The 13,265-nt window shown below is 43.6% G+C and overlaps 1 protein-coding gene across 3 annotated transcripts in view; it reads left to right on the forward strand.

Annotated features, from left to right (window-relative positions):
* Positions 1-13,265, forward strand: part of SAMD8 (sterile alpha motif domain containing 8) — a 192,340-nt gene that overhangs the window by 47,047 nt on the left and 132,028 nt on the right. The window lies entirely within an intron of this gene.

Here is a 13,265-nt window from a genome sequence, read left to right on the forward strand (position 1 = left end):
ATCAGCGGGAGGGGTACCCGGCCAATAAAGGTATTTATCTAGAACAGGCATGCTCAACCTGCGGCCCTCCAGCTGTTGCAAAACTACAACTCCCAGCATGCCCGAACAGCTTACAGATATCTGCCTACAGCAGGGCATGGTGGGAATTGTAGATTTACAACAGCTGGAGGGCTGCAGGTTGAGCATCCCTGATCTAGAATTTAAAAAAAACATGAAAGGTTCGCTTTAAAAGGGTTTTGCCAGGCTTTTAATATTACATAGTTACATAGTTTAATACGGTTGAAAAAAGACATGCGTCCAAGTTCAACCAAGGGATATGTGGGGACGCGAATCCCAGAAGTAAGTGAGACTCAGATTTCTACACGTTCTCATAAGCATTAGTTTTTTACTTTCAAGATTTCGTCTAAACCCTTTTTTTAAACTGTCGACTGTTCCTGCTGTGACCACGTCCTGAGGAAGTCTATTCTACAGATTCGCAATTCTTACAGTAAAGAAGCTTTGACGCTTCTGGAGACTGAACTTTATCTTCTTCAGTCGGAGGCAGTGCCCCCTTGTCTTTTGAGCACATTTTATATGGAACAGCTTTTTCGCCGTATTTATTGTATGGCCCATTTATATACTTGTATAGGTTAATCATGTTCCCCCTTAGACGTCTCTTCTCAAGACTAAATAAATTCAATTCTTTTAATCTTTCTTCGTAACTAAGACCCTCCATGCCCCTTATTATTTTAGTCGCTCTCCTCTGTACTTTTTCCAGCTGCAGTGCATCCTTTCTATGGACTTGTGCCCAGAACTGGACTGCATATTCCCAATGAGGCCGTAACCAACTCTTTCTTGCTCTGCCTGACAGTTTGCTTTTTATAGTTTAGGGGGAAAATAATTATATTGTGGTCACTATTACCTAGTGTTTCTCAAACAGTAACATTACCAACAAGCTCTGCATCATTAGAAATTACCAGATCCAACAGAGCATCGCCCCTAGTGGGAGCTTCTACAAAATGGCCCATAAAGTGGTCCTGCAGCAAGTTGAGGAATTTTCTCCCCTTTGTGGTTGAAGCAGAACCAAGAGCCCAGTCAATATCTGGGAAGTTACAATCTCCCATTATGACCACTGTACGAGCCTGTGCTGCCCGCTCTATTTGGTTATACAGTTGCGTTTCTATCTCTTCTGTGATGTTAGGGGGTCTATAGATTACACCAAGTATTATTTTGTTTGTGTTTTTATCCCTTTGAACTTCCACCCATAAGGTTTCCACATCCTCACCATCCTCGCCCACAATTGCCTCTTTCACACTTGTCTTTAGATCACTCCACCTTTTCTATTGACCCGGTCTTTCCTAAATAGTGTAAAACCCTCAATATTTACAGCCCAGTTATGTGAAGAGTCCAACTATGTCTCAGCCACACCAACTACATCTATGTGTTCTTCTAGTACCATAGCCTCCAGCTCCCCCATTTTGCGAGCTAGACTTCTGGTATTTGTGAAAATACATTTTAAATTAATATTACCTGTAAAGTGATTATGCTCAGGATGGGTCATCGATCTCAGATTAGCGGGGGGCAGACACCTGGCATCCCCCCCACCAATCGGCCATATGAAGAGAAGGCACGTGCTGTGCTGGCACGTAGTCTCCTGTGGCCCTTATTGCTCGCCACTGCTATGTCGACAGCGGGCAGGAAGAGAGACAGGAGTCTGCGCACGCCACGTGCCTTCATTTCATATAGCTGATCAGTGGGGACGGTGGGTGTTGGACCGCCAGTCTGATATTGATGACCTATCCTGAGGATAGGTCATCAGTATTAAAGTTCTGGAAAACCCCTTTAAAGGGAGTCTGTCACCTCCATATGTCCATATACAGTGCTTACATGGCTCTGTAGCACATCTATACAGGATTGTTACGGTACCTTTGTTCTTTTCTTTAGACTTGCACAAGGAGGAAAAACAAAGTTTAATTCATATGCAAATGAGAACTCGCAAGTGCCCAGGGGCGGCGTTCAGTGTGTAGGTCCCCAGGCTGCTCTGCCTTCATTTCACTTTACTCCTCCCCAGCCTCTTCCTTTGCCCGCCCTCCAAGTCTCTTGCCTCATCGATAGGTCCGGCCGAGGGCATGCGCACTAGGTGAAGCGATGCAGTGCCCACAATGGGCATCACCGTGCGCATGCGCCAGCCCGGGGAAGCAGTGCACAGGCGTGGGATCTTGGCCAGACCTAGCGATGACGTAAAGGACTTGGAGGCTGGGGAGGAGTGAAAAGAAGGCAGAGCAGCCTGGACACCTACACACTGAACGCCGCCCCTGGGCACTTGCGAGTGCTCATTTGCATATGAATTAAACTTTGTTTTTCCTCCTTGTGCAAGTCTAAAGAAAAGAACAAAGGTACCGTTACAATCCTGTATAGGTGTGCTACAGATCCATGTAAGCACTGTATATGGCCATATGCAGGTGACAGACTCCCTTTAAATAAGGATAAACCATCAATTTTAGAATGGCAGCGGTCTGACACCCCGCATCTAAGCTGTTACCTTGTAGCTTGTACACTGATATACAGGCGCACAGGAGTCCACTCCATTAGGTTAGCACAGGACAGCGCAACTTTGAGTGCTGACAGCAGGGGAACAGAGGCTGTAGGAAAAAAAATGAAGTGACTATACAATCCGATGGTATATTTTAACTTCAAGCGTCCCCATCACCATGGGAACGCCTCTCCACACCCAGCTTGTCGCCGATCCACTGCGTGACGCTCCGGTAAACAAAGCCATCTCAGCCCTGCTACTTGCCCACAGCAGGGCTAAGCTACTGAACAAACTACCTGCCCGGCGCCCGGAACTGCATGTCCCGGGTGTCAGGCGATACGATTTCCACACCCCTGCTGTATAGCTTACATAACTTATTCCTTGAGGGGGGTGTGATTTCCAAAATGGGGGTTTCCACTGTGAGGCATACCATTCCAGCAAAGTCTGCCCTCCAAAAGCCATATAGCACTCCTTTCCATCCATAAAGCAGTTTACTGCAGAATCAGGGTAATCAATAGTTAGGTTTGTTTTGCTGTTAACCCTTGCTGTATTATAGTAAAGGCAAATTAAAATGGAAATTCTGAAGGAAAAAAAAATTGAAGGGGTTTATCCAGGAATTTATATTGATGACCTATCCTCTGGATAGAGTAAAATTGTGTTTGAGAGCAGCACCAATGACCTTGAAGATGTATTCAGGAATGAATCAGCTTGTCCTTGACCTCAGATCCATTCGGTCATTAGAATAGCATACAAAATCCAGATTGACGGCAGCATATCCATACAAAAAAGCTTCTTTTTTCACAGTGGGTCCATGAAAAGTAATGTGTGCAAACGCACCAGTAAAAAATACAACGTTTCGGCTACATGGTAGCCTTTCTAAAGCATAACTTGAAGTGAAATACAGGGGTTTAAATAGTGCTCATAATCCCACCCCCTCAGCTAATTATTCTAATTAATTATGTTAATAAATACACTGCTCAAAAAAATAAAGGGAACACTTAAACAACACAATGTAACTCCAAGTTAATCACACTTCTGTGAAATCAAACTGTCCACTTAGGAAGCAACACTGAGTGACAATCAATTCACATGCTGTTGTGCAAATGGGATAGACAACAGGTGGAAATTATAGGCAATTAGCAAGACACCCCCAATAAAGGAGTGGTTCTGCAGGTGGTGACACAGACCACTTCTCAGTTCCTATGCTTCCTGGCTGATGTTTTGGTCACTTTTGAATGCTGGCGGTGCGTGGAGGCCACACACACTACTGAGCCTCATTTTGACTTGTTTTAAGGACATTACATCAAAGTTGGATCAGCCTGTAGTGTGTTTTTCCACTTTAATTTTGAGTGTGACTCCAAATCCAGACTTCCATGGGTTGAAAAATTTGATTTCCATTTTTTTATTTTTGTGTGATTTTGTTGTCAGCACATTCAACTATGTAAAGAACAGTTATTTCAGAAGAATATTTAATTAACTCAGATCTAGGGTGTGTTATTTTTGTGTTCCCTTTATTTTTTTGAGCAGTGTATAAAAAAATCACTACCTCCAAACAGACATAAACCAATGCCAGTGTATCTTATCCTATCCACTTACCAATAGGGACCAAAAATCAGACCACATGGGACACAGCCATAGGCTTCACATCATGTTGCACATTTTGGCGTCCCCCCCCCCCCCCCTAACGCTAATGCACATGTTTAAGCACTTTCTCCACCCCTATCGGACATGTGACCAGTTCTGTCACGTGAGCGCCCGTATACACCATTCCTAACCTGACACCTCCCTTTTGCGTCAGCACACTCCGCCTTGTAAAAGCATCCTGTATCCAAGGAAACGCCCCACCATGCGGCACAAACAGACTGATTACATCAGTCATTGCGTTGTATAATAGTGAAATGACAGCACAAGGGGGTAGTGTTATTATAGGGAAAAAGGTCAAAAATTTAGACTTCTATGTTACCTTATCCCAGACATATTTCAATATAACTTCATTGTTCATGATGTAAATCACCTATGGCGGTATCCCACCTGCCATAAAAAACTGAATCTCAATTACACTAAAAATTTAAAACAACTTCATCATACTGGCACAAGATTAGACATACGGTATAGACATTATTCAATTTCACTTACATTAAATTCAATATTCAATCTATGGGGTTGTAATGATCTCACATTTTAAATCCATCTTAATTCTTTCTTCCTCAATATCATATCTTTGTTCCCTCCTCTACTCAGTGGACCCACAGAGTCAATCACCCTATACCAGGCATCCTCAAACTGCGGCCCTCCAGCTGTTGTAAAACTACAACTCCCACAATGCCCTGCTGTAGGCTGATACCTGTAGGCTGTTCGGGCATGCTGGGAGTTGTAGTTTTGCATCAGCTGGAGGGACGTAGTTTGAGGATGCCTGCCCTATACCTTAACTCATTAATCGAATGGCCTTTCTCAATAAAATGTTTAGCAACCGGTTTATCCAACATGCTTTTTCTGATCGTACTCTTATGTTTATTTATTCTCTCTCTTATTTCCATAGTTGTCTCACCCACATATATCCGGCTACACGGGCACTGTATCATGTAAATGACATCACGTGAGCTGCATGTATAATAGTTCTTAATTTTATATACATACCCTGTGTAAGGATGGTTGAAAGAGTCGCCTTTGATCATGTTACTGCAGTTACAACAACTCAAACAGTCTACCCGTTTACCCCCATATCCGCATATCCGCTTTAACCAGCCTATCACGCAAGTTGGTATTTCTCCTATATGCCATCAATGGAGGTATTCCAAACTCGCAAGCCCTTCTGTAGAATACTCCAGTCTCTCTTCAAAATTTTGGATATGCAGGCGGTATGTTTACCAAACGTGGATACAAATGGGATCCTCCGTATATATCCTGTTTGATTATTTGTTTAGTCTGCAGTGTGGTTTCTCTTTTAACATCCTTAACCTTGTCGCACGATCTCTGCAACAACCTCTGAGGATAACCTCTATCAGTAAATTTATGACACGTTTCATCAACTCGAGTATCAAAAATACGATCATCTGAGACCACTCTCCTAACTCTAAGGAGTTGTCTCCAAGGGAGTGATTCTAACATTCGTCGTGGATGTGCGCTGTCATACTTCAACAGATTATTCCTATCTGTAGGGTTTTGGAATAAATCTGTTTTGGGCTACATGCACACGACTGTATGTGTTTTGCGGTACGCAAAAAAAAAAACGATGACGTTCCGTATGGCATCCGTTTTTTTTTTTTTGCGGATCCATTGTAATAATGCCTTGTCCGCAAACTAGAAATAAATAGGACATGCACTATTATTTTTGCGGGGCAACGGAACGGACATACTGATGCATACAGCACACAGTGTGCTGTCCGCGTTTTTTTGCGGACCCATTGAAATTAATGGGTCGCATCCTATCCGCAAAAAAAACCGAACGGGCACGGAAGAAAAATACGTTTGTGTGCATGTAGCCTTAATTCCACCATCCTCCACAAAAATCCTCACATCCAAGAACTGTAATTCATTAGTGGATGCAGTCATAGTAAATTTTAGGCCTGGGATAGCACTATTTAGATGTTGATAAAATGGCTCCAACTCGACATTTGTATCCGCCCAAATGAAAAACATGTCATCGATATAGCGCCACCAGCACAGGGTACTCTCCATGAACGCTGACTGGTACACCAGCCTGTCCTCCACTCCCGCCATATAGATGTTAGCATAAGTTGGGGCCACATGTGACCCCATCGCGGTTCCGCACTTCTGTTAGTAAAAGGAGTCCCCAAACAGGAAATAATTCCTCCTGAGGACCACCTCTAGGAGTTGTAGGACAAACTGTGCACCAGTCGGAGAGAACCCAATGCCGTCTAGCGCTGCACCGACTGCCCTCATTCCATCCTCATGTTCAATAAATGTATACAGTTGCAAGAAAAAGTATGTGAACCCTTTGGAATGATAATAGATTTCTGCACAAATTGGTCATAAAATGTGATCTGATCTTCATCTAAGTCACAACAATAGACAATCACAGTCTGCTTAAACTAATAACACACAAATAATTAAATGTTACGATGTTTTTATTGAACACACCATGTAAACATTCACAGTGCAGGTGGAAAAAGTATGTGAACCCCTAGACTAACGACATCTCCAAGAGCTAATTGGAGTGAGGTGTCAGCCAACTGGAGTCCAATCAATGAGATGAGATTGGAGGTGTTGGTTACAGCTGCCCTGCCCTATAAAAAACACACACCAGTTCTGGGTTTGCTTTTCACAAGAAGCATTGCCTGATGTGAATGCTGCCTTGCACAAAAGAGCTCTCAGTAGACCTACAATTAAGAATTATTGACTTGCATAAATCTGGAAAGGTTTCTAAAAGTATCTCCAAAAGCCTTGCTGTTCATCAGTCCACGGTAAGACACAAATTGTCTATAAATGGAGAAAGTTCAGCACTGCTGCTACTCTCCCTAGGAGTGGCCATCCTGTAAAGATGACTGCAAGAGCACAGCGCAGACTGCTCAATGAGGTGAAGAAGAATCCTAGAGTGTCGGCTAAAGACTTACAAAAGTCTCTGGCATATGCTAACATCCCTGTTAGCGAATCTACGATACATAAAACACTAAACAAGAATGGATTTCATGGGAGGATACCACAGAGGAAGCCACTGCTGTCCAAAAAAAAACATTGCTGCGCGTTTACAGTTTGCACAAAAGCACCGGGATGTTCCACAGCAGTACTGGCAAAATATTCTATGGACAGATGAAACCAAAGTTGAGTTGTTTGGAAGAAACACACAACACTATGTGTGGAGAAAAAGAGGCACAGCACACCAACATCAAAACCTCATCTCAACTGTGAAGTATGGTGGTGGGGGCATCATGGTTTGGGGCTGCTTTGCTGCGTCAGGGCCTGGACGGATTGCTATCATCGAAGGAAAAATGAATTCCTAAGCTTATCAAGACATTTTGCAGGAGTACTTAAGGCCATCTGTCCACCAGCTGAAGCTCAACAGAAGATGGGTGTTGCAACAGGACAACGACCCAAAACATAGAAGCAAATCAACAACAGAATGACTTAAACAGAAGAAAATACGCCTTCTGGAGTGGCCCAGTCAGAGTCCTAACCTCAACCCGATTGAGATGCTGTGGCATGACCTCAAGAAAGCGATTCACACCAGACATCCTAAGAATATTGCTGAACTGAAACAGTTCTGTAAAGAGTAATGGTCAAGAATTACTCCTGACCGTTGTGCACATCTGATCTGCAACTACAGGAAACGTTTGGTTGAGGTTATTAAACCAGTTATTAAATCCAAGCGTTCACATACTTTTTCCACCTGCACTGTGAATGTTTACATGGTGTTTTCAATAAAAACATGGTAACATTTAATTCTTTGTGTGTTATTAGTTTAAGCAGACTGTGATTGTCTATTGTTGTGACTTAGATGAAGATCGGATCACATTTTATGACCAATTTGTGCAGAAATCCATATCATTCCAAAGGGTTCACATACTTTTTCTTGCAACTGTATAAAGAAACAACATCAAAAGAAACTAAATAAAATTGTTTCGGTGACACTATATCTCTCAATTTCAACAAAAAATGACTTGTGTCACTAATATATGAAGGGGCTTCAATGGCATATTTTCGGAGTAACCTGTCAAGGAATATTGCTTTGGTGCTGAAGACAGATCCCCTCCCAGAGACAATTGGTCTCCCCGGAGGATCCTCAAGCCCTTTATGGATCTTAGGGAATATATACAGCAAAGGGATTATAGGGTATTGTACCCTCAAATATTAACCCAAACCTTTATCAATAATTTTTTCATCCAAAGCTTTCTCTACAATCCCTGTTATAAGACCCATAATCCCAGGCTTGGGATCCGTCCTCAGCACCTCAGACACCTCAACATCCTCCAACTGTCTAAACACTTCATTTGTATACTTTATAGTGTCTAAACCCACCACCGCTCCGCCTTTGTCAGCCGGTTTGATAGTTATATTCTTGTTACTCTAGATTCCTCATTCTCTCGCCTCGACATATTATATGAGCTACTTCTCAATTCATTTTCTTTCAATATTTAAATTATTTTATTAACAACTTCAATGTAAGACTCTATAGTGTGGTTATTCTGAGGAGAAGAAATAACTTTTTTTCTTCTGATCTAGATTCCTCAAACATAGCATATTCTTATCTTCATCTGTTCTAATATCTCTCAATATTTCATCAGCAAAATACCCCTTCAGACGTAATCGTCTAAAGAATTTCTGAAGGTCAAGTTCTATTTCAAACCAGTAGCTGTTAGCAACCAGACTGAAAGAGAGTCCATGACTCAAAACCTTGATCTCCTCTGATGTTAAAGGGAGTCTGTCACCTCCATATGGCCATATACAGTGCTTACATGGCTCTGTAGCACACCTATACAGGATTGTAACGGTACCTTTGTTCTTTTCTTTAGACTTGCACCAGCAGGAAAAACGAAGTTTAATTTATATGCAAATGAGCACTCGCAAGTGCCCAGGGGCGGCGTTCAGTGTGTAGGTGCCCAGGCTGCTCTGCCTTCTTTTCACTTTACTCCTCCCAGCCTCTTCCTTTGCCCGCCCTCCAAGTCTCTTGCCTCATCGATAGGGCAAAGGAAGAGGCTGGGGAGGAGTAAAGTGAAAAGAAGGCAGAGCAGCCTGGGCACTTACACACTGAACGCCGCCCCTGGGCACTTGCGAGTGCTCATTTGCATATGAATTAAACTTCGTTTTTCCTGGTGGTGCAAGTCTAAAGAAAAGAGCAAAGGTACCGTTACAATCCTGTATAGGTGTGCTACAGATCCATGTAAGCACTGTATATAGCCATATGGAGGTGACAGACTCCCTATAATTCCACTGAGGATATATTAAAGGGTTTCTATCACTTCATATCACATATTTAGGTGTCAGACACTAGCGATCCGCTATTGTCTGCTCTAACAAACCATCCTAATATGATAGGTTTTGGGGCAGCCGTTTTGCTAAAATAACAACTTATATCTATATGCTAATGAGCCTCTAGGTGCTATGGGGGCGTCATTAGCACCTAGAGGCTCCGTCTACCTTCCTAAACTGTCGCCGCCCAGCGCGTCCCTCCAGCCCGCCCATCTCCTGCTGAATGCGATCCTCTCCGTGCGCGTCTCTGTTCTGCGCATGCGCAGTGAATGTCTGACCGCTTCCCTGCTCAGACATCTCCACTGCGCCTGCGCCGATGACATCATAGTGCTCCGAGGAACAGGCGCAGTGGAGATGTCTGAGCAGGGAAGCGGTCAGACATTCACTGCGCATGCGCAGAACAGAGACGCACACGGAGAGGATCGCATTCAGCAGGAGATGGGCGGGCTGGAGGGACGCGCTGGGCGGCGACAGTTTAGGAAGGTAGACGGAGCCTCTAGGTGCTAATGACGCCCCCATAGCACCTAGAGGCTCATTAGCATATATATATAAGTTGTTATTTTAGCAAAACAGCTGCCCCAAAACCTATCATATTAGGATGGTTGTTAGAGCAGACACTAGCGGATCGCTAGTGTCTGACACCTAAATATGTGATATGAAGTGATAGAAACCCTTTAACTACCTAATTGTAACATGATGTGAAGCCTATGGCTGTGTCCCATGTGGTCTGATTTTTTTGTCACTATTGGTAAGTGGATAGGATAAGATACACTGGCATTGGTTTATGTCTGTTTGGAGGTAGTGATTTTTTTTAAGTATACAGTACAGACCAAAAGTTTGGACACACCTTCTCATTCAAAGAGTTTTCTTTATTTTCATGACTGAAAATTGTAGATTCACACTGAAGGCATCAAAACTATGAATTAACACATGTGGAATTAAATACATGACAAACAAGTGTGAAACAACTGAAAATATGTCATATTCTAGGTTCTTCAAAGTAGCCACCTTTTGCTTTGATTACTGCTTTGCACACTCTTGGCATTCTCTTGATAAGCTTCAAGAGGTAGTCCCCTGAAATGGTTTTCACTTCACAGGTGTGCCCTGTCAGGTTTAATAAGTGGGATTTCTTGCCTTATAAATGGGTTTGGGACCATCAGTTGCGTTGAGGAGAAGTCAGGTGGATACACAGCTGATAGTCCTGAATAGACTGTTAGAATTTGTATTATGGCAAGAAAAAAGTAGCTAAGTAAAGAAAAACGAGTGGCCATCATTACTTTAAGAAATTAAGGTCAGTCAGTCAGCTGAAAAATTGGGAAAACTTTGAAAGTAAGGGCTATTTGACCATTAGGGAGAGTGATGGGGTGCTGCGCCTGATGACCTGGCCTCCACAGTAATCGAGATGGTTTGGGGTGAGCTGGACCGCAGAGTGAAGGCAAAAGGGCCAACAAGTGCTAAGCATCTCTGGGAACTCCTTCAAGACTGTTGGAAGACCATTTCAGGGGACTACCTCTTGAAGCTCATCAAGAGAATGCCAAGAGTGTGCAAAGCAGTAATCAAAGCAAAAGGTGGCTACTTTGAAGAACCTAGAATATAACATATTTTCAGTTGTTTCACACTTGTTTGTTATGTATATAATTCCACATGTGTTAATTCATAGTTTTGATGCCTTCATAGTCATGAAAATAAAGAAAACTCTTTGAATGAGAAGGTGTGTTCAAACTTTTGGTCTGTACTGTGTATGTGTGTATGTGTGTGTATATATATATATATATATATATATATATATATATATATATATATATATATATTTATTTAACATAATTAATTGGAATAATTAGCTGAGGGGGTGGTCGTATGAGCACTATTTAAACACCTGTATTTCACTTCATGTTATGCTTTAGAAAGGCTACCATGTAGCCGAAACGTTGTGTTTTTTACTGGACACATGCTTTTCATGGACCCACTGTGAATAAAGCAGCTTTTCCACCTCATCACCACGACGGCCACTAGGAGATGAAGATGATGATGATGATGGACGCCATAACACCTTACCTAGTGTTTCCCCTGCCCTCCTGTGGTCCTAGTACTAATGCTGGGCAGGGGTGAAGGAGGGAGGCCTCGCTCCATTACTATATGTGAGCCTGCTCCCGGGTCGCGATCTCCCGCCGGGCCTCTGTGGCTGTAGCCGGGTGCGCGCCTAGCGCTTCAGGTAATGCGGCAGACGTCACTTCCGGTGGACGGAGGAAGTGACGTCTTTTAGGATGCGTCTCCATTTAAAACATCGGCACAGCACATGGAAGTGCCGAACAACTCAGTTGTGTGTGCAGACATGTCGACCGAGCCCTGCTCCCATGGAGACCCTTCCGTGCCGCCTGCCGTAAGTTCCCCTGTGGGGAAGCGCTTATCTGCCCTGTTACTTCTTTTTACACTGTACCAGGTGCTTGTTTCTCCTCCTACACCTCTCCAGCTTGGGGCTTACATGTCTATATCCCCATGTATGTTCAGCAGCTGATTGGGGTTATTCTTCCCAGGTCCCTAAGGAGGCTCAGAAAAAAGTCAGGAAGCCGGCTAAATGTGTGTCCTGTCTTAAGCGACTTCCGGAGGACTGCCACAAGAGATTATGCAAAGACTGTATCTCTAGCGTTATTTGTGAAGAACAGCCTTCTTTTATTGAGGAGCTAAGATCCATGATACACGAGGAAGTAAAATCCTCCTTATCCCAATTTTCCTCCTTGCCCAGGGACCCGCCTCCACCTAAAAGACAGAGGGGACTATCTCCTTCTTTATCAAATTCGGAGGACATAGCTGAAAATGCTTCATCCTCCAGAACCTGGGGGAACGATGAGGCCTCCTCGGATATTGAGACTTCCGAATCGGACAGGAGATTTTGTTTTTCTTTGGACGAAATGCCAGATCTACTAAGGGCAGTCCGGGCCACTATGGGGGTAGAAGAGGCTCCAAAAGCCCACTCCGTACAGGACGAGATGTTCGGGAGACTCCGGGTTAAAAAAAAACTGTTTTTTCTGATCAACGAAAACATACGCGATATGGTGCTTGATGAATGGTCCAATCCAGAAAAGCGCTTGGGGGTGTCCAGGTCCTTCAAGAATCGTCTATTGTTTGACCCTAACGAAGGCAAAATCTTCAATGAAACACCAAAAATTGATGTTCATGTGGCAAAAGTCAATAAAAAGACTGCCTTGCCCTTCGAGGACGCCTCCCAGTTACGCGACCCCATGGATAGGAAGGCTGATAGTCTTTTAAAAAAATCTTGGGAAGCCGCTCTGTTTAATTTAAAAGCTAATATTGCTGCCACCTCGGTGGCAAGGTCCATGGGGTTGTGGCTAAATGAATTGGAGTCTCACATTAGGGACAACACACCTAGGGAAGAAATCTTAAGGTCCCTCTCCTTACTAAAGTCCGCCACAGCATTCATGGCAGATGCCTCGGCAGAATCTGTCAGATTTGCTGCTAAAGACGCCGGCCTCTCCAACGCGGCCCGCCGGGCTCTGTGGATGAAGAGCTGGTCAGGAGACAACACTTCAAAAATGAAGTTATGCTCCATTCCGTTCTCAGGGGAATATGTCTTCGGCCCTGTTCTGGACCGTATCTTGGAGAAGGCTGCGGACAAGAAAAAGGCCTTCCCAGAGGAAAGACCCTATAAGAGAAAATATCCCTTTCGTGCTCCCACCAGCCAGAACAGGTTTTTTAGGGATAAAGGGAAGTCGGGACGATGGAGCTATCCGAAAGGCGCCAAGGTTAGAAGTACCCCTTCCTCCTCTCAAAACAAATCCTCAGATAATCAATGATGCCAAAGTCGGGG

The sequence above is a fragment of the Bufo bufo genome, chromosome 6, assembly GCF_905171765.1.
Source record: "Bufo bufo chromosome 6, aBufBuf1.1, whole genome shotgun sequence".
Classification (NCBI taxonomy): domain Eukaryota; kingdom Metazoa; phylum Chordata; class Amphibia; order Anura; family Bufonidae; genus Bufo; species Bufo bufo.